Source organism: Zootoca vivipara, chromosome Z1 (genome assembly GCF_965207765.1).
Source record: "Zootoca vivipara chromosome Z1, rZooViv2.hap1.1, whole genome shotgun sequence".
NCBI lineage: Eukaryota > Metazoa > Chordata > Lepidosauria > Squamata > Lacertidae > Zootoca > Zootoca vivipara.
This window is the reverse complement of record NC_142583.1, coordinates 24,261,851-24,283,086: the sequence shown is the minus strand read 5'-3', so window position 1 is coordinate 24,283,086 and position 21,236 is coordinate 24,261,851. Positions and strand designations below refer to the sequence as shown.

Below are 21,236 nucleotides of genomic sequence, written 5' to 3'. Positions count from 1 at the left end.
CCAAGAACCAGGAGGGGATTTAAAAGGGATGAGCAGAGGAAGCTTTCATGCAAGTGTAGTTTCCAGTTGTACACAGCCTGTCGGGGGAAGGTACATAAACTGGTGGAGGGGGAGTGGTCCCCTGCTAAGCGGCAACTGCTCCATAGAGCACAGACCTAGGAATTTCTAAAACTGCCCTGGTGACAGTGGGCATTACTCCCCCCCCCCCCGATGCTTGAAGGTGGATAAGCTGCCTAAAGGTTTTAAAGGTAGAATGAGGGCTCAAGCAGTCATTTCTTTGTCTTTGCCCCCATTCAACTAAAGAGGAGGATAGAATCTTCTTCTTTTTTTTTAAAGGAACAGATACCCAGGGCTCAATAAAACAACACACAAGCTCACTAAATAAATTCATTACTACTGTAATGAGAAGCTAGTCAGACTAAAAGAAAAACCAGCTGGGGCTGTAGGATGCCTATGAAACTGAACTGCGAAACACACTCATACCTTCATCCTAAACAAGTGTAATCAGAAGTCAGTCCTATGCAAGCTCTTACTCCAAATTACTAAAAACTTCAGGCCCTAAGTAGGTGAGTATGTTAATTTTGGCTTCTCTCAGTTTCTCACTATTCCTAATTTTAAGGTCAGTTTTCCAAATTTCCACATCTCATGAAAATCTAACAGTTTAGTGCAAATTTCTCCTAATAGACACATTTTGTATGCAATTTTGCCTAATATACATTTTTTGCCATGAATTTCCCCCCAATACAATGTATGAATGCACGTTATCTTCACCAATATATACATTTTAGTCAAGTATATGCATTTTTGTACATGTCATTTGGCTAGAGAAATGCATTGCAAAATTCGGAGGTGTGCAATTTTCTAGGCTGCTTCTCTTTTGGTTCATGTATTGTTTTAGATAGTGCAGATTTAGCTAGCTTAATCTTTAAAGACAAACTGAATCAAACATCTCCCCCATTCCTACTTTGTAATTTATAAAAGTAAAGGTGTGAAGCCCCAAGAGGTGTTTCAGATAGGTAGATTAGATATAGATAGATAGATAGATAGATAGATAGATAGATAAGCAAGCAAGCAGCAAAGTGAGTGACATTTTTAAATGAAGCACCAGCAAAGAGAAGTTGTGTAAACCAGTCCTCACTGCTTACTGGCTCCAAATCCCACAGCTCCAAAACACACAACTGCGTTTCCCTTATGGCACTCCAAACATGTTTCATTAGCTTTGTTTATGAATTCCCAGCTTCTCCATTTCCAAGTTTAGTGCCATTCATTTAGTTTATTAATTTAATCCATTCTATATAAAAGACACCCAGAGCAATTTACAGTAAATAAAAACAGAAATAATATTTGTTTTCATCCGCAACCCAGTGGGGGAATGTGCTTTCTTCGTATGCATTTTAAGAAAGTCATTCCAGTGAATTCATAACACACATTTGATCTGTAACATATAGCTTACCCCTTAAAACCAAGAGATTTCCCTTCTTTCTACACAATTTTGAACCCTACAATGTATTCCTCAATGAAAGCAAATGTTACTCCCCTCTCTGACATTTATTTTCTCTTCCATTAACTACCGGTATTAACTTATGTAAAGGAATGAGCAGAAAATTTCCAACTATTGATTTGACCTCAATGCTTTATTTGTGTTTTTTTTTTTAATTTTAAGTTTCAAGCTTCCTCAATGTTCAAGCTTCCTTGGGAGCTCTTTCCCCCAAATTATGTGGAAGAATCTGGTTGTGCACTATGCTTAAATTCAAATACATTTTATCCTTCATTATTCATGCACATGCTCCATATTAATCCCCCTAACACTTATATTTCAAAACTAAGGGCTTATCCTCTGTGCTTTCCAGGCATAGCCAGTGCTTTAAGCTCCTTGTCTAAGTACAGCTTTTTGAGCTCCCCCCCCCAAAAAAAATCCACCCTTTAAAGCTGAATCAGAGCAAAGGCAATTCATGGACCCATGTCTGGAAAAAGTGGGGCAAAAGGTGTGGACAATCCTTAAGCCTTGTGAGTCCTAACTACTGTTAGGTTTCATTGGACCTTTATCTATCCTTCCCATGTCCCTCCAAACTATCTTATCAATCATGTAGTCCAGGGTTTCCTAAACTTGAGTCTCTAGCTGTTTATGGACTACAGTTCCCATCATCCCTGACCACTGGTCCTGTTAGCTAGGGATGGTGGGAGTTGTAGTTAAACAGCAGCTGGAGACCAAAGTTTGGTAAATGCTGACATAGTCCTATGAAACAGGATTCCATCCATGCATCCAAATCCAGAGACCAGGGCAGACTCCACTGTGCACACAAGGCTCTAGTAGCCACAAGCAACTCCATACATATGAAAGAAGCAAATCTGCACTTTGAAGAACCAATGAAAGAAGCAAATCTGCACTTGGAAGAAGATGTACCTAATATGATCCTGCATTTTCTATTGAAAATGCTGTTTGGGGTGAAGAGAGCTACATACGTATGTTAGAGGGTTTGGACAGATCAGTGCGGTGGGATTTTCAAGGAGCAATACATTTTTGAAAGCAACATTTCTACAATGCACTGCATTAATTTTATACTGGAAACAAATTCAGAAACATTCCAAGATACCCCATTCAATATGTGGTGGCATTTTCATTGTCAATAGCTTAATAAAACATTTCCCCATTTGAATATTTATACAAACACAGGAAGCAGTTCATTTTACAATCCTCTGCATGGTTATTCAAAAGTACATTCTGTGTTCAGGTTAAGTGCATAGCATTGCAGTCTTATTTAGCTAATGACCCAGTATGGACAATTATTACCAGCTTCATAAAACCATAGTTTATTAAGCCAGGAATTGCCTCTTTCCACCCTTCACATCAGATGCCAATGAAAAGATCCTAGCTTGTATGGAGTCATAGTTCCTTGAACTCAGTGAAATCTGTCTTAAAGTTGGTTAACAAACCAGGAAAATAAGCCAGGAGTGCTCAACTCAACACTCATTCCTGGCTTAATAAACCGTGGTTTATGAAGCAGAGAATGATTGTCCAAAATGGGTCAAAGTCAATTATGCCAAGTACTCCATTTACTCATGGTACTGAGCTTTTGAAGGCTTACAGTGTTCCCTGGGAGTGACACAGGTAAATTAAACAAAAAATGCAAATGGGGAAATTTCGTATTACTTTTTTCACTAACATACTTGACAGCACCATTGGAGAGTGAACAAAGAGCACACTGTCAAAGACGAAACCTGCACAGAATGTTACCACTTGTTTTCTATGAATGCAGAGGTATATTTACTAAAAGAAAGACATTCCATTCCTCTCCAGAGATTTCTCCTTAATTCAGAAGAACTGCAGTGCTGTGTTCATAGTGTTTGGATTCCAGGTTACATCAACATTTCAGTTACAGACCCCTATTTGCAGGAGCAATATTAGTTTGATATGTTAAAAAAATGCAACCTTAGACTTCAGTTTGACATTGCTTGAGTCTAATTGGAGAAGAATTTTAAGTGTATGTAATTTGGCTTTTATGAACTAAGTGAGGGCACTTAAATATTAAACAAACAGAAAATAATAATGTAGAAGACATTGTTCGGCACATAAATCCTTTAATTCAAATTGTATTTCCATGAAAATGAACACTCCACACTCTGGTACCTTCTAGACTGGATTATTGGTATGTACTCTACATGGGCTGCCCATGATGATGACCCAAAAATTTCAGTTTTCTCCAAAATGCAGCAGCCAGGTGCTCACATTAGTGTTTAACACCCCCCCCCCCGGATATTAAGATCAGCAGCAGAGGCCCTCTTAGCAGTTCCACCTTCTTCATTGGGGGGGTGGGGTTGCAGGGTTTGGACCCTGAGTTGAGAAAAGCTTCCGCTTCTCTCCTTCCCTCCACTTGTTTGCTCGCCTGCCTCCTTCCCGTCCTCTGCCTGCCTGCCTGCCTCTTCCAGCTGCCCAGGAGCGTGGGGCTGTCAAAACAAAGCGGCGCAACTACCTCCTTCCCCTGACAGCTCCAGATAGGCGGGAGTCATGGGTGGGTGGCACACCGAATCTCACCCCCCTCGATGATGACACCCGGGGCGGCCTGCCCCCACCTTGCTCTACCCCTGTAAGTAATAATCATATTTTTACAGTATGGTGTGCAAAGCATTTGCCAGCTTCTCCTCCCCCTGCCATAGGTTTGTCCAACTATGAAAGTAACAAAACCAAGAGGAAGTACCTACAAGACTACCACTATTTGTAGGATGGACACAAGGTACCTTTAAGCTTTTTAAGCTCTTTCTCAATGATACCTTCCTCTGAAAAATAGTCATCTTCTTTTGAATGGTTTCACTATATCCTTCAGAGAGATCACACCCCTTCTGGATTTGCACGTTATGCCCCTTGCCATATAAAATGACCCAAGCCTTAAAATCAACATCAGATTCGCCCTCTGGCTTATCATTAGCAACAATACGAGTCAAAGATTCTAGGGATGACAGCTGAGTGATGATGGCATTGTTGATATGGTGTTCCCTCTCTAAGAGGTGGAGGTTAATAAGCCCACCCTTCCTATTCTTAGATGAATTCATAAAACATTTTAATTCCATAAAGGGCTTTATGATTGATTTCTGCTGTTTCAATTTCTCTGTTCTGGTTTTTTCATGCTGTTATGCTTTTATCTGCATACTGTGCTTTATTATTATGCTCTTATTGTGAAGCTCCTTTAGAAAACTAGTTTGAAAAGCAGGATATAAATAACTGGCAACATTTTCCTTCCCTTCATCCACATTTTCCTGGGAATTGGCAGTATACCCACCAACCTTGTAGCTAAGGTGGGTGCCTTTTTTTTCAAAGCCAACAGAACATTTGCATAAGGAAGCTTTAAGCCTTCATCATTGCACCTCATTGCTGGACAGTGGTCAGACCAAGGAGTGTGAAAAAAAAAGGGGGACAGGTCATGACCAAAGGATTTCAGGAAGGCAAGTGGAGCTACTTATATACTTTTGCTATTCAAGAAGCAAGTTGCAAGGCAAAGTTGAGAAGAGATTAATAAACTGAAGGCAGAAGAAGACGGCGGCAACCCATAGCAAGTACATTTTCAGAAAAACGAAGAGATAAAGCTTTTCCTGTACCCACTTCTGGCTGTCATTGGAAGGCAGGTGATGGCTGTCACTGCAGATACTGAAATGAATTCTAAACATTTACTGTATCAGAATACCAAGGACTAAGGAAATGCAGATCAACTCAAAAATATAAAATTACATTCCCTTATTTCCCTCCCTTTCCCCCAAGAGCAATGGAGTATGGCAGCAAATTATAATATTCCGAGTTTCAAGTACTTGAAAGCTAGCAAACAATTTAAAAAGAAAGTCACTGACTAGTTTGCTTCAGACCTTTTCAAAGGCAATTACCAGCCCAAAGAAATTAATAGGAAAAAGATATTTTCTTAAAAACAAAATTAGCATTTCATTAAATATCCTGAATTACTATTTATTTAGCAATGCACAGCATAAATCTCATGTGCCTCTGCACACCCTTAGCTTGCTGAGATTTCAAAGAGACACACACATTACTCTCTCTAAGAAATACCAACACTCTGTGGCAGGTTCTTACAGTATGTTAATTAATGACCAAGGAATGCCAGCTATGAATGCAGAATGAAATTGTAAATCCCTCACACACATACAAGCACACACACATACACAAAGAGAAAATTACCGGTCAGACGACTCTTCTTGTTTTTCAGATGTAGGAGATTTTAATATTTTTGTTCTTGTACATCAAGATCTTGTTAACTCAGTCCTTTCTTAATGTTTAGCTTCTGTAAAGGTCTAAGTTTAACTGAAGAACAAGAACCTGCAATAGAGAGGAAAAGAGAGGGCGATAAGAGCATGAAAGAATTTCAGCTGCTGGCTGCAGCTACTGTTCTAGGAGCATTTGAGCTATTTTCAGCACCGGACGGGTTTGTCTGCAATAAGAGAAACCAGTAAAGTACACAGGCAGGAAACTCACAACAACTTTGTTCACTGTTCAGATTCCACATCCAAACTTGCAATGCTGAGCAAAATCAGTTTTCAGACAATTTAAAGCAGCATGCAGCACAAGAAATAAACCCTGATTGACTTCATTTTTCTTGGATCGGGTGACCAGCCTGGAAACTACTGTAAATATTGTGCCTCCTTTTAATAGCATCAACCCAGATTCTTTGAATGAGGAGCTTTCTCTCATATGCTTTATTTTGCTTCCAAGGCTTTTAGATCTCACTGGCTCACTCGGCTTCTTAAAAGGGAAACCAGAAGTTTATTTCCTGTTTGCAACAAAATGTTTGGAATCTGCAACCCTTCTATTTTTGAATGCTAGTGACCCAAGAATGATTGTTGACTCTATAGTGTTTATGTGACAAGGGAAATGAGGAGCCAATCGGTATTGCAATCGCCCACCTATTCACTACTGCAGAGAAAGAACAACCGCCAAAGGTTTCTTCATGTTGGGATACTATAAGTCAGCATTTTAAAGAACTACTCATCAGGTACATTGCAACAAATTGTTAACAAGAACAACTTTAATATGTACATCTATATATAACACTTTCAACTGTTCAAAATGGTTAGTGTACATTATCCTGAAATAACCCTGTAAAATAAATCAGTATTACTTATTTTGTAAATAGGGTGACTGAAGCTTATGTAAGTTTATGGAAGAGGTGAGATTCAAACCCTCGACTTCCTGATTCCAGAGGATCAGTCCAGGCACCATTTTCACACTGGGGAATAAAGAACACTAACTTATTAATTAGCCTTCCCCCCCCCCCAAAAAAATCTTCCATCATTATAGATGTGGGAGATTTAAAATGGAAAAGGAAGAAGAAATTGCTGCATGGCCAGGAATGGAAATGAGTCAGGCGAATACAATCAATTTTTTTTTTTACATTACCGTTGTGTTTTTTTAATGTCCACAAATGACATGTAATTAATGAAAACAATGTTTTGACATGTCCTTTGCATCGAAATGTACGTAAGTTAGCTAAATACTTTGCAACTTACATTAAGTAGAAGATAGCAAGACGAATAACGTACCGTAGTACTAATCAAACTGCTGTGGAACAGAAACTGCAATGGTGGTGTGGCAAATACAGGTCGAAACAGAAATTGCTGCCTTCTTATATGCCATCATGCCAGAGAACTTTCCTGGGTGTCCTCTACAAACATCTTTCCTAACTGGGAAACCCTTCCACCAATAAACCACCCTAATCTCTAACAGTTTATCTTGCAGTGCCCTTCACTGCACTTTTATTTCCACTAGATTGGAAAATTAGCTCATTGATCCTCATATCAAGGGATGGGGAGAAATTTACTTGGTTCACATTTTAATGCAAACCCTTCAAATTTGCACTTTATGAACCAATGAATGAACCCTTCAAAATTCACATTTCTCCAACGTTTGGGATGCAGCTCTGCAACCAAAGAGTGCATACAAAATGTGTATATTAGAGGAAAATGCATGCAAAAAATGCAGATATTGCTGAAAATAATGTGCAAAACACTGATTGTATTAGGGGAAGTTGATTACAAAAATGTGTGTATTTGGAGAAGTGTGCACAAGAATGCAAATGAAAATTAACTAATGTATGCGGGACATACGAAACGTAAGACTGGAAAAATGAAAAACTGGGTGGTGATTTTTTTACTGGTTCAGATCATTCCTCGTTTATTAATGCACTCAGATTGTCAACAGAAGGATCAATATCATCAAGCCCACAAATGAAAATCGAATGCTGCCTATTTTGGAGTGGTTCTACAACATTATTGTTGTTTGCAAAGGAATGCTCAAAAGCTTTGTTTCAAAAGCAAACACAAACAGCACTTTATTAAACAAACCATGCAATAATCTTGCAACTTTCTGTCCTCACTTGCTGCATGTGACTGACAACTTCCTTCTCTTAAAGGTGCAGGCAAACTTTATAGAACAGGGGTAACCAACATAGTGCCTTACAGATGTTTTGGGCTACACTTCCCCTCAGCATGGCCAATAGTGAGGGATAATGGGACTTGCGGTCCATAACTTCTGGGAGGGCACCATGTTGGCTATATCTGTTCTAGGAAATGCCTCAGGATCCAGTACGGTGTATTGGTTAGTGTGTCAGACCAAGATCTAGGAGACCAGGATTCAAATACCTACTTGGCCATGAAGCTCACTGGGTGACTCTGGGCCAACCATTCACTCTCAGCTTAACATACCTCACTGGGTTGCTGTGAGGATAAAAATGGGGAGCAGGAGAAAACAATGTATGCCTCCTTGAACTCTAAAAAGGGAAAGGTGGGATATAAATATAAAAATATATACATAAAATAAAAATACAGGACACTATAGGAGAATCTCAATTGAACAATGGATCATTCAAATATATGTGCTTGTTACAGGAGTTGTGAAATCAAGATTCATAAAAGATGTCCAGTAGAAGAGCTCAGGATTGAATCAGTCCTGGATTAAATACAGTGCTACCTCTGGTTAAGAATTTATTTCGTTCCAGAGGTCTGTTCTTAACCTGAAACTGTTCTTAACCTGAGGTACCACTTCAGCTAATGGGGCCTCCCGCTGCCACCGTGCCACTGGCGCACGATTTCTGTTCTCATCCTGAGGTAAAGTTCTTAACCCAAGGTACTACTTCTGGGTTAGTGGAGTCTGGAAGCCAAAGTGTTTGTAACCCAAGGTGTTTGTAACCCAAGGTACCACTATATTGCAGACAGGCAGCTGGTCCTTCCCTGGGCAAGACAGCAATTCCCTGTTCTTTCTCTCACCAAGGAACAAGTTCCAGTTCTAGCTGTTTTTCAAAGAACTACCCCTGTTCATTCCAGCCCTAAATACTACACTGGGCTGCTTACTCCACTTCTCCTTCAACACTGCTGTTTGGGGCTTTTTCCACACTAAGGAGATACAGCTACTCTTGTCCCAGCCAGCAAGAGGCAAGAAAAAACAAATGTATGCTGCTCTGCAGAGCTATATTTCTTTCCTTTCCCTGAAACAGTCTCCTCAAGCAGACAGCTTCCATCCACCTTCAGATTCCCTCATTTACCAGTGGCACAAAATTCAGTCTTGCAACTTGATTGTTTTGCTGTAAATCCATTTTACCTGTCACTTTGATAGCATTTAGTAAGCTTTTTAAGTAGCACTGCTTTTGGGGTGAGTTAATCATTTGCAGCAACTGCCCACAATAATTCTTCGCTTTTGCTTGATTTCAAGAAATATGTTTTATAGGTCACAAATATTATTAAAATTTTTGCAGCCAGCCTGTCTGTCTCCAGGACATGACAGATTTCCATAACTCTGAAAACAGCCATGCCAAAAAAGGTCCAGAAACACCATCCTTAAATCTAGATGACTGCCTGCCAAATATTTTGCTGCACCCTACGTTTTAAGCCAGGTATGGGGAACCTTTGGCCCCCTAGATGTTGCTTAACAATGACTCCCATAAACCCCAGCCAGCATGGTCACTAGTCAGGGCTAGCCCGATTTGTAGTCCAACAACGTTTAAAGACCAAAGGTTCCTCCCAATGTTATTGATATTGCTTGCCATTTTTGATCATACTAACATTGTAGCAAAAATATGAAAGCTTTTGGGAAAGTATTAAGTCAGTCGTACATGCATTTGCCCATCAGCTGTTAGTCACAATAGCAAAATAGAACCATATTCACAGACAACATACCTTGCAATGCCAGATGCTGGGGAGAAACAGAGAGAAGCTATCACCTTCACACTCTGCTTGAGAACACCGAGATACTGGCTGGCCACTTAAGGGCAATCATTTTGCCATTACCTTCTAGATGAGGTGTGTGTGCACCACATCTTGTGATCGATTATGCAGGGCAGGGCTCCCCTGGGTTCCCCAACATTTTATTCAGAGGTGCCCCTGCTGCCTCTGAACCTGGAGCAGGGTTTCCCAAACTTGGGTCTCCAGCTGTTTTTGGACTACAGTTCCCATCATCCTTGACCACTGGCCCTGCTAGCTAGGGATGATGGGAGTTGTAGTCCAAAAACAGCTGGAGACCCAAGTTTGGGAAACCCTGTTGTAGATACTCCCACACATTTGCACTCCCTTGTCAGTTTTATACTAAAGTTAAACCTTTGGAAAGGCCACTTCCTGAGCTTGCCACACCACAGACCAACTGCTGGTCCTTTGCACTTGTTTCTCTTTCTGTGCAAGCACGTATGACTATGAGTGGAATATGGACCTCTCCTGCAAGAAGGTAAGAGAGGTGTTTTCAACATGTCCCCTGCCCAAGATCTGGTGGAGACGTCCTTCCCTGTGTTATACCTAATGGTGGAAGGATGGCTGCGGTAATCAGAGAAGACTTCCTTGTGGCTGTGCCCAGCTGTGCAACACATCACATCATGAGTTTCAGTGGTCCTCTCTTTTGCTGTTCTCCAACAACTGGTGATTTTTTTTTGTATTCCAGCAAGCTCTGATCTCTATTGTATTTTAATTATGTTATGGTTTTTACTATCAAATTGCAGCTTTTAACTGATCTAAGACATTGTGAATGGTGTATACATCAGAGGGGTGGTGGTAAATATTTAAATATTCTCTAATAAAGAAAGAAGGGTCGGCTGGACTGTTGTGATCACTTACTGAAAGGGTGTCATAACTATTCCCATTAACAGTTAAAAGCAAATGGAAACCAAAATTGGAGACATTTGAATACCAAAATCTAATCTTTAAGTCCAGTAAAAACCCACTTCATGACTGCCTGCTGCAGAAGACAGCTAAAACAAGCAACTCCTTTCTGCATACTGTCATACGCAGAAACACATTTGAAAATCCTAGGAGTGAACTGAAATGCTTAAGAGTTGGCAATCAAATTGTTTAGTTTTCTGAACAATCAGGCATTTGGGATCTTCACAACTCTACTTCAAAGCAAACTGTAAATAATATAGTTTTTTTAAAATCTACCAGCCACACAAGTAGAATTCTGCTTGCTGAATAGGGCTTTCTTCGCCCCACCCCAGCTCCCCATACCACCCAAAAAGCCACTCCAGAGGGACTAAGGGGACTGCAATGGAATGGGGAAATCCGTGAGGTTGCCTTGCACACATGGAAGTAATCTCTGGATCCCATCCGTCACTGCAGTGTTTGCCAACATAGTGTCCTTCAAGTTTTGTACTACAACTTTCATCAGCCTTAGCTCTGGTGGCTGAGGCTGATGGAAGTTGTAACTCGAAACATTTGTAGGGAATCAGGATTGTGAAGGCTGTGTTATTGGGTGGCAGTCTACAAATTATGAGGCCTGCTTAATCAATAAAACACAGGTTTTAATTTTGTGTTTAAGGCTGTGATAAAACAAAGAAATCCTGTTGAAGTGGCACACTTTTAGGATTGGATTGTAAGTGCTGTGAATTGTCAGTGGGGTTTAGATACACCTGCTTTTTCTCTGCAACCACCATTTCCGTAGCGCTACTGAGAAAACAACATACCAGAAATGGGGAAGCTGTGATCCTTCAGATGTTCTTGAACTGAAACTCCCATCAATCTCAACCAGCAAGGCCAATGGTTATTTATGATGCAAGTGCCTCATCATCTGGAGGGTCACAGGCTACCCATCCCTATCATATGATGTAATCGTGAATAGAAATATAATTATGTTAGGAACAAGTTCAAAGCCAGACTTTTGCCCTTGGTTATATGAATAACTTCTTGGTTGAATGACACTGGTAGGCTGTGAATGTAAAGTTTAACTACCTGAAGGTAATGTTCCAGAGCAGTAAAAGAAATGCAGACCTTTTTAAGGCAACCACAGAACTTCTGGGTGTACTTGACTATTCCTAAATCACCTGTTTGGATAGCATCCATCATATAGCTTAGTCACCTGGTGGCAATGGACTTAGCTATATCTGGATGGTGTCAAGGAGTTTCCTTGTTATCTATTGGAGGTGGGGTGGGGGCTAAACCCTACAAATTAATATATGGTGATATTTTGATTATTTGGAATATTGAAGGGGAGATTGCAGGCCAGTGGAAAAGTACAGGCTAAGATTCCTTTCCAAGCCAGTGCCTCATGTGGGATACAGGCATTAACATGACAAAAGGGTTGATGGCCCATCTAGGAAGAATATTGGGCCTGGGCAGATCAAGGTTGTCATGGTGGTGGGGTGTGTATTTCAAGTGACAGGGAAAAAGAGTGTCTTTAGAGCAAGGTGTGCTAAGAAGACGTAGAAAAAAAGACTGGGATCCATCTTGAGCAGGCTGGCTGAAGGCTGGCTGGGAGAGATGCCTTTAACTCCAATGCTGCACTGCTGTGAGGAAGAAGCCCCTCTTGCTGTAAGATTCAGACTCCCTCCATGCAGACTGAAGGTGTAAATATATGAATAAATCATATTTCTTAAAGCTATGACAGTCTCTGCCGTGTCTCCATTCTCCAAAGGAACACAGATTCCTTTGGGTGAGTGCCAGGAGCCCCCTGGAATCTTGCTACCACTTGGCAGAGAGTTGGGCTGGGACCCAACTTCTGTAACATCCCGATACATTCTTGTTTAAGAAAAAGTTATTTTCTAGCTTTCAGACTGGTGTCCTCTGAGACTTCCACGACAGCTTTCATTTCTTAATATATTTTCCCCAAATATGCAAATGCCTTCTCCCCCTTGCGTGATATATTAAATTGCATGGAAGCACTGAATTAAAGAATTTGACCAATAATATCTATTTCCCCCTGGAAAAAAATATAGGTGGGTATCCATAGATGCCATGGGAACCATTTATCATGGGAACCAAAGCAGTCATCTATAGCATGTTTTCACTCCTGTAATTTCCTTGAATACATGTCTGAGGGTGGGGTAACAATCAGGGGAGCCCAATAGATCTTTTCTGTAGGGACAGCTTTGATAGCTGAGATCAGGTTAGCTGGCAGCTGGCCCAATGAACACTTTCATTTCTCTTCTCAGATGGGAAGGTGCTAAGCTGTGGGAAGCTTTGAAGTTGCAGATTAGGCTGCTGACAGGTGGACTGACCCCCACTTTCAAAGGCATCCTTCCTTAGAAGGCTGCCCAACTGATTATGCTGTCATCTCTCTCCTCCTCAGCTTGAGTAGAGGATGGGTGCAAGTTTGGTCCAGAGGTACTCCATCTATAGTTTAGCACTCTGGCTCCCTTTCTCCTGTCCTCTGTCTCTCATCCAGACAAGCACAACAGAGGTTTTCCCTATTAGGAGGGAATGCTGAATGCTCTATTAAGTACCTTCTGCATCCGCTTATTTGGCTTCACACTCGAAATTGTGGGTGACAAGAAAAGGCGGAGATGTTGGGAAATCACAACAGCTTATTCTACTTAGCAATGGGAAGGACAGTTTGTTTCAAAGGACATATTCGAAGAATCTGGACCTTTGTTATCATAACTAAGGCACAATGAACAATAAGGTGGCCAACCTGTTTCTCAAATGCATTACTTCAGATACTTCAGACTGCAAATGATAGCTCACAAGATCAAATGCTCCTCTATAAATAAAATCCTTGCACACAGAAAAGTAGATACAAGGGAGGATTCTAGTGAAGCCATCTGTCTTGACATATCAGTTTTCTATGTGCAGAGAAAACATATCAATAAATAAATAAATAAATTCCCTCATCTAAGTAGAACAGTTCAGAAAACAGGTCAGCTGCCTCATCTACTATTTGTGAGAACTAGGCCTCGGAGTAAAAGGGAGATCATTTTGCCGTCTTGCAGAAAAGTATCCATTGTTCCCTCTGAAAAGGGGCTGTGTAGAATGCCTGGTAATATTGTGTTAAGTCAGTATTTGTACATTTGGATCTTAAATGCAAAATCATGAAGTCTAAAAAAGTCATCTAACTGCAAGCGACCATGTTCAGGCTATAAACGTGACATGGGACACTTAAAAATGAGCTTTTATTATAAACCTCGAAGGCAGCGCCAGGCCAACAATGCCATGTGTCATCTAGTCCCCTGGTGAATCCCAGGTCTGCCTTAGAGGCAATTCAGAAAGATGGATCAAAGTAAGAGATGACTGGCTAGCGCTGCTAGTGACCCAAAAAGGACAAAGGAGAGAAGAAAAGATAGGTGCGAGGTGACAAGGATTATATACGAGCCATTCAGAACTACAAAATGTTCTGTGTACTGCAGTGTGTGCTGCCAATGAAAAGAAATCACATAGGCTGTCAAATTTCAGAGGGGTAGACATCCAAGTGTGTTCAGGGTGAATTTTTGAAATCCACCTCTGCTGGGCTACAAACTCATACACCCACTCTGTCCTCATTTTTCTGGTACCCATCGCTTCTAAATCACTGCAGCTGCTTAACATTTGAGGGACGGCTTTTTGAAAAAATGTTTAAGTGTGCACATGTGCACTAGCCACAACCCGCTTAGGGCCAAACTGCACATTACATTATTCACACTGGGCAGAGGCCAGGGGATCATGCTTAAAATCATGCTCTCAGTCCAGGTAGCCCCCACCCAACAGTTTCCTGTAAATCAAACAGCCTTGAGGTGGCCTGAGACATTTTGAATCCTGAGGTCAAATATCCCACTGACAGCCCTGCAAGGGCTTCACCTCAATGACAAATGCTTCAAACATATCCGGAACGCCCCCCTCTCACAGGAAGCAGGAGTACATTTCTATTGTTAAGTTCTACATGCTACCATTCGGTTAACAATGCCACTGATATATATGGAGGCATTCTTTATGAGCAGAGTTATTGCTTTTGGGGAGGAATGGGACAACATAAAAATTGGCCTTCCAGAGCATAGACAAACTTTTCTTCTTCTTGTAAATTAGGCGGAATGAAGTTCCAATGAATGCTTTCTTCATGTCAACATAAAGTGTTGTCAGTTATCATCTAAACTGGAGGAACTCATCACTCAAAGCATTACTCTTTCCTGATAAAGGAAAGATGTGTTCTCTCTTCTTATTGTATATTCAGCTGTTAACTCACCAGTGACCACACCACTGCAAAATTAAGAAAATTCCATACCCTCCAATATTTCTCTGTTAAAATAAGGACATCCCATTCTATAATTTATACCCCACACATCCTACTGGGTTGCCCCAGGCACCCTGGGCATCTTCCAACATATATAAAAACATAATAAAACACTAAGCATTAAAAAAAAACCACTTCCCTATACAGGATTGGCTTCCGATGGCTCAGGGGTCGGATAACTCCATACCCTCCAACATTTCTCCAATGAAAATAGGGACATCCTAAGGAAAAGTGGGATCAAATCAAAAACTGGGATGGCTTCGCTAAATCAGGGATGTCCCTGGAAAATACGATAGGAACACTTGGAGGATCTGGAATTCTACTGGGGGAAAGTCAACAAACTTTCTGTGTTCTCTAGCCTTAAAAAGCCCAAAGCTTTAGCTTATATATATATTTTTAATTGGTATGTATCCACAGATATGCAATTTTATGCACAGTTTTACTGTCAGCTAACCTGAGGCTTTAATGTCTCCAGTCCAAAGCCAGGCAGGACCATTGTTATCAGTGGGCTTATAATATGTATAAGGAACTATCATAGTGCAGAAACTTAGTTCAAAACAATTTCTCTTCTGGCTAGGTGCTGAATATAGCAGGTGGAATCTTCAGGTATGTGGAAGCAAGCAAGTAATCTGAAAAGGAACATATAAGACTCAATGAAGTCAGCGGGACTACTGATGAGTATATCTATACAGTGGTACCTCTACTTACGAATTTAATGCGTTCTGAACACACATTTGTAAGTCGAAAAAATTTGTAAGTCGAATCCCATAGGAATGCATTGGGAGAAAAAATTCGTAAGTCGAAGCAACACTATCTAAAAATTCGTAAGTAGAAAAAATCCTATCTAAACCGCATCCAAGATGGCGGACGGAGCTCCATTTGTAAGTAGAAAAATTCGTAAGTAGAGTTATTTGTAAGTAGAGGTACCACTGTACCAGGCATCCCCAAACTTCGGCCCTCCAGATGTTTTGGACTACAATTCCCATCACCCCTGACCACTGGTCCTGTTAGCTAGGGATCATGGGAGTTGTAGGCCAAAACATCTGGAGGGCCGCAGTTTGGGAATGCCTGATCTATACAGTTGCATCTTTATGTTGAAAGGCCCATCAAACTTGGGGCATTCTTTACACATATCTTTCTAAGGAATCTTTGCTGTATAGGCTAGACAAGATCCCATTACTTAGGTCATCATTTTCACAGGATATATTTTAGTAGACCCTTGAATGCAGTTAATCTTACCTGCACCGCCTGGTGTATGTTGTGTTTACCAGGTGCTTTGCAAACTTCCATATATAAAAACTTCTATCTACAATAGGTAGTTGACAGCAAGGGGTGAAATATTTCGGTCCTACCTCAGTGACACTGGTTAATCATTAATACACCATTTTGATTAATTCCAAAACAATTACAGCCAACACCAACCTAGCTGCAACTGATTAATTCTGGACAGGAACATGCACAGATCCCGTCAAATGTCTTCATTTGGGCCCATAGCTCCACATATATCACCACATATGCTTTGGGTTTCCTCAGCTAACCCACAGTCAACAATTGATTTTGTAGTATGCTAAGATAATGTGTTATGTATCCAAGGAGCAACTTTATCCTTAGATTATGCCCCAGATTCTAACATTATGCTGCTATTTACAGCCTGAGCAGTATATACCAAGTCTGAGAGATGTGATCCTTGCAGGACAAGATTCAAATTTCACTTCCATCACAAACCCTATCAAATGGCCTTATGCGAGTCATTGTTCGATCAACTTTTCACCTCCTCATCTGCAATATGGAGAGAATATGGCTGACAGGACTTTTGAGAGACTGATGTCCTACTTCAGACGTCATATTTCTGAATGAGCCACATGTTTGTTCCTCTCCCCAGTCACTTTCTTCTCCTTACAAAGTCAGTTTACTGCACTACTACCTACTTTGTCAAATCAGTTTGCCATGATACCCAAGATGTATACCCAAGATGTAGTTTGAGTACTCCTTACAAACTGGAATGGCAAACAAATATTTCAATGGATTTAATTTACTTGTATTATTATTACATTTATGGCTCACCTTTCCTCCAAAGAGGGCTCAGGGCGATAGGTATGCTTCTCCCCCTCCTCATTCCATCCTCACAACAACCATATGAAGTCATTTACACTGAGATAAACTGACTGGTCCAATGTCACTTAGTGAGCCCCGTGGCTGAGTGGGGATTTGAACCCTGGTCTCCCAGGTCCTAGTCCAGCACTCTAAGCACTACAGCAGAATGAACCATGCATTTTTGAAGAAATGAAATATGCTTTTAAAAAGAGAGAAAGAGTGTGTTGGGCAAGAATTCTCCCATCCCAAACCAGATTGATGAAGAATGAAACTGAGCTATTCCCCATAATTTCGGAAATACTGTAATTTTTATTTATTTTCTGCGCTATTCCAAGTTCAGAAGCGGGCCTTGCTACTGCAGTGCCAGTAGGTCCTGGGAAATTCCAAGGGCCACCCATACTCTAGAAAGAAAAGTGGGGTCTGAACTTGGTGCTTCCTTTCTTTTCATGGCTGGGGCATACCTATTCTGTCACCTAGTAAATGGAGAGGGAATGGAAGAGGAGGTTTCAGGGATTGGAGTGGCTGGCTGGCTGGGAGATCCAGAAGTTATTCTCTAGCTTGGATTTTAATTTGATCTAGAGAGGTATGTTTGAGGTTGCACCAGAAACTTCTCAGAGAGCCTGGGGTACCTTTGCTTGCACCTGTAAAATGCTCCTTCAGTAGCAATGTTATTTAACAGTTAATAACACATACTGGACAAATCAGCATATAAACCAAACAGAAGCCTATTGTTTAATGAGACACCTGGAAGTGCTGCCAAACCATTGCTCCTTAATTTCTAACAAGGTCAATTCTCTTTAAGTGCATTGTATTTTTAAAATACTGTAAATAAATAAGAGATTAAGAATGTGATGCAATCAGCTCTCTGCCACACAGCAGAATGGATCAGAGAAAGAGAACATCTCTTCCCAAGCAGACCACTCACTATCTTAAAACTTAGGCAGCATGAAGATGGGCAGACTTTGTATTAAAAGTGAGTCCTGGGGGTTGCCCTATAGCCTAGAATTTGTAGCATCACACTCAAGTGTAACTAAGAAACGGAATACAAGGCAGGACACCCCATTTTTTCTCACGAGATCTCGGTGGCCATTTTGGGTGACAGTGAGGTGCGGGCCATGTGACTCTCCCAGCAGCAGCACGTCTTGGAAGACGTGAACCCCAGTTTTGACTATGCAGAAAAGAGTGGGCTCATTTTTAATCATTCCCGTTAAGATGCATGAGGCAAATCCAAACAGCTGCTGTTTGCAATTGTGGGGAGACAAAACTTGCTGCTCCCCTATGTATGGTCAGTTTAACTTCTGTATATTTTACATTATCACATATAACTTAAAGGCTGCCATTCATAGTTATGGTGAAATGCTACACTGGGAGATATCAGTCCATCTTAATGAGAACAAATTAGCCTCAGAAACTCCAGGGAGAGCAATTGCAAAAGGGAACCTGTGACCCTCCAGATATTTTTCAGCACCCATCACCCCTGACCATTGGGCCATGCAGGCTGATGGGAGTTGTAGTCAAACAACATCAAGAGGGTCAGAGGTTCTCTGCCCCTACTACAGTTCTGCTATGAGATCACTGCAATAGGCAAACCCTCTCTTTGCCCTTGGGTCATTCTTAACTTATAGGCCTCAGAACTAGACAGCCAGGAATTACTTGGAATTACATGGAAGCCACCTAAACATTAGGAAGAACTTCCTGACAGTAAGAGCTGTTTGGCAGTGGAATTTGCTACCAAGGAGTGTGGTGGAGTCTCCTTCTTTGGAGGTATTTAAGCAGAGGCTTGACAGGTATATGTCAAGAATGCTTTGATGGTGTTTCCTGCTTGGCAGAGGGTTGGACTGGATGGCCCTTGTGGTCTCTTCCAACTCTATGATTCTATGATTCTACTTTGCTTCATGGCTGAATCCTGAGAGCATCTTGAAGCATCTGGATGTCTGCTAAGAAAGCAGAATACTGGCTGAGTTAGACCTCTGTCTCATCCAGAAAGGCACTCATTATGGTCTCTCATAAACATAATTGTGCTATTAACTAAATGGCTCTGCTGGATTTATTCTTTAGAAACCAATAAATTCCACTAGTAAAACTGCTCCTTTTTCTACAAATAGCCCAACAATTCTGCTAAGGAAAGTTCAGTGTTACTTGTGCATTTCTAATGGATGGATGTGGGTCAGCCAAGTTAAACCTTTAAAAAAAGGGAAGTTAAAAAAAAGTGGGAAGTATCAGTTTGCAAGTATCAGAGATAAAGAATTGGGGAAAAAGTCTCAATGCATCATCCAGAGAATTAAACACAAAATGGAAGCCTTTGCAATTAGGACCAAGACAGAAACAACATTCTTTTAACTAGAAATATCACACACTGCCAGTCTGTTAGAAATTGAACTGGCAACCTGGAAAATGAGCTTAAGCAAAATCAGATTGGAAGAGATCAGGCTGTAGGGATTCCTTAAAGTACAGAGGCAGAAGAACCTGTCACATCTATTCTAATTAGTGGATTAGGAAACAGCAGTGAATTAACTCTATATACCAATCTTCACTAAGGGATGACACAGTTGTCAAAGGAAGGCAATTGGTACATAATGCATTTGCTCACTATTATGAGGGCTGTTGTGAAGATCCAAGTACTGAATTATGTTTTGTTATTACACATGGGCAACGTGAAGCCTTGCAGATGGTACAATATAAAGATGTTCCAGTCTTGAGAAACTTATGAAGAAGCAAAAGGAATCACAACACACAACTCAGTAGGAAGAGCATGCGAGATGGTGTCCGTTCAACAGTATCACAGTATCTTTGATATATTCCAAATGACAGTAGGGTGTTGAAACGGCAGAAAATGCATCAGTGCCAAACCTGAGGCTGTTCCTGTCCTACCCCGCAGTTCTCGAAAAACATTATCCCCTGAATTTTTTGCTGCTCTTCAAAACTTTTCGGTGGGTGGGAAGTTGCTACTTTCCTTACTAGGTCTCAATGAGACCTAATGAGACCTCTCATCAGCAAGCATAGCCAGTGGAAAGCTGAAGAAAACACCCTTGCACTGTTTCCCACCCTCCACCCTTCCTCAGGACCTACAGGAACATGCACAACATGGGAATGCAGGAGGAATTCAGTGAGGCATCATCTTAGCTCAAGTAGTAAACGCATGAGACTCTTAATCTTAGGGTCATGGTTTTGAGCCCATTGTTGGGCAAAAAGATCCCTGCATTGTAAGGAGTTGGATGACCCTTGTGGTCCCTTCCAACTCTATGATTCTACGAAGTGTACACACCTGACTGCCCCAGGTTAACGTCGGGGTTGGGACTCTGGAATCGAAGCTTTATCATTTTCCTATTCCCATCCCATACAGGTATCCCCACATTTGCATGCAATCACATATACGCATGGCGCTGGGAAATGAACAGAACCACACCAGGATATGGCAGGAGAGAGCTAGAGTGTCCTCGTGGCTCACAAAGAGATCCTCTATGGAGCCCAAAGGGTATGTCAGTGAGGGAGGAGGAAGCCCCAAAGAGATGGGAGGCACAGCAGGGCTTTGTTTAGGCTGATCAGCCTTCCCACCTATCAGCTAATCCACAAGGAGCATCTTCCAACCTCCAGCAGACCCCAGAGCTTCAACTTTATAGTTATTTTGGTCTGAACTGGAGAGAGAGTGGGAGAGAACACTGGAGAGCAGGGGGGGGGGGGATAAGCATTTAGAGGCTTTTTAGAGGTGCTCTCCAAATATGCGGTTTTTGCTTATGCACAGGGCCCCCCAGAATGTAAACCCAATTTTAACAGTGGGGTTAAATACACACACCTGTATTTTTGTATTTGTATACGATTTGGTCTGAGGGCTGCCTGCCAGGCTTCTCTTCTTGTTTTTTGGCTGCAGGAAGGTGATTGTATTGCTAAAATTTCAGCCCAGCTCTAGCCCAGATTTAGAGAACCTGTGGCCCTCCTATTACTCCTGGCTGTGGTGGTCAGAGTTTATGGGAGTACAAACCTACTCCTACCAAAACTCAACTCCAAATTATTTTGGGCTTTGGGGACTCGGAAAGGACAAGCCATTGCATATATTTAAGAAGTTGTACTTGGGATGAAGAGAGATGCACCATAAAAAGAAAAGTCAGTGCCTTCTTCAGTCAAGTGGTAAACCTGACTCTGCAACTGAACTAATGGAGCTTATCTGGACGGAAGGGGAGTAAAGACTTATCCTTTGCCTTAG

The 21,236-nt window shown here is 41.3% G+C and overlaps 1 protein-coding gene across 41 annotated transcripts in view; it reads right to left on the bottom strand.

Annotated features, from left to right (window-relative positions):
* Positions 1-21,236, bottom strand: part of SORBS2 (sorbin and SH3 domain containing 2) — a 189,442-nt gene that overhangs the window by 138,849 nt on the left and 29,357 nt on the right. For all 41 annotated transcript variants that reach the window (XM_088660964.1, XM_088660963.1, XM_088661007.1 and 38 more), the window contains exon 3: positions 5,678-5,815. The gene's annotated coding sequence lies outside the window, so the exon portion shown is untranslated. The remainder of the gene's footprint in view (positions 1-5,677; positions 5,816-21,236) is intronic.